The following is an 838-nucleotide window of genomic DNA, read 5'->3' as shown; positions in this document are numbered from 1 at the left end:
CCCACCTATCACCCCCCATGGCTCCACATCACACCCCATCACCCCCCACATCACTCCCCATCACCCCTCATAGTCCCACATGGCCTACCCATCGCCCCACATCATTCCCCATTTCCCCCCATCACCCCTCATGGCCCCCCATCGCCTTACTTTGCCCGCCATGCCCCCACATCACCCTGCATAGCCCACCATTGTCTCCCTGTGGCCCCATATTGCCCTACATCACTCCCCATAGCTCCCCCCCATCTTCCTCCATGGCCCCACATTGTCCCACATAGCCCAGCATCACCCCACATCACCCCATATTGCCCCCCATTGCCTTTGATGGCCCCATATCGCCCAGCATCACCCCAGTGCCCCACATAGCCCCACATCACCCTTCATGGCCCCACATTGCCCTGCATCACCCCACATCACCCTGTATCACCCCACATCACCCAGCCTCACCCCACATAGCCCTCCATGGCCCTGTGTCACCATGCATAGCCCAGCATTGCTCCCCGTGGCCCCGTATCACCTGGCATCGTGCTGTTTCACCTGGCATCACTCCACATCGCCTGGCATTGCCCTGCACTCCCCCACGCTGACTCACACCATGTCCCCGCATAGCTTTTCCACCAAGGCCTCATATCGTCCTGCATCACCCTGTAATGCCCCGCATTGACATGCATCATTCTGCATCCCCCCACATCATCCTGCATAGCTCAGCATCATCCCCTGTGGCCCCATATCACCCAGCATCACCCTGCATTGCCCTGCATCCCCCAACATGGTCCCGCCCCACCCTGCATGGCCCTCCATGGCCCCGCATCACTCCATGTCGCCTGGCATCATCCTG

Source organism: Athene cunicularia (genome assembly GCF_003259725.1).
Source record: "Athene cunicularia isolate RWA chromosome 2 unlocalized genomic scaffold, athCun1 chr2_part1, whole genome shotgun sequence".
NCBI classification, from domain to species: Eukaryota; Metazoa; Chordata; class Aves; order Strigiformes; family Strigidae; genus Athene; species Athene cunicularia.
This window is presented reverse-complemented; position numbering follows the sequence as displayed.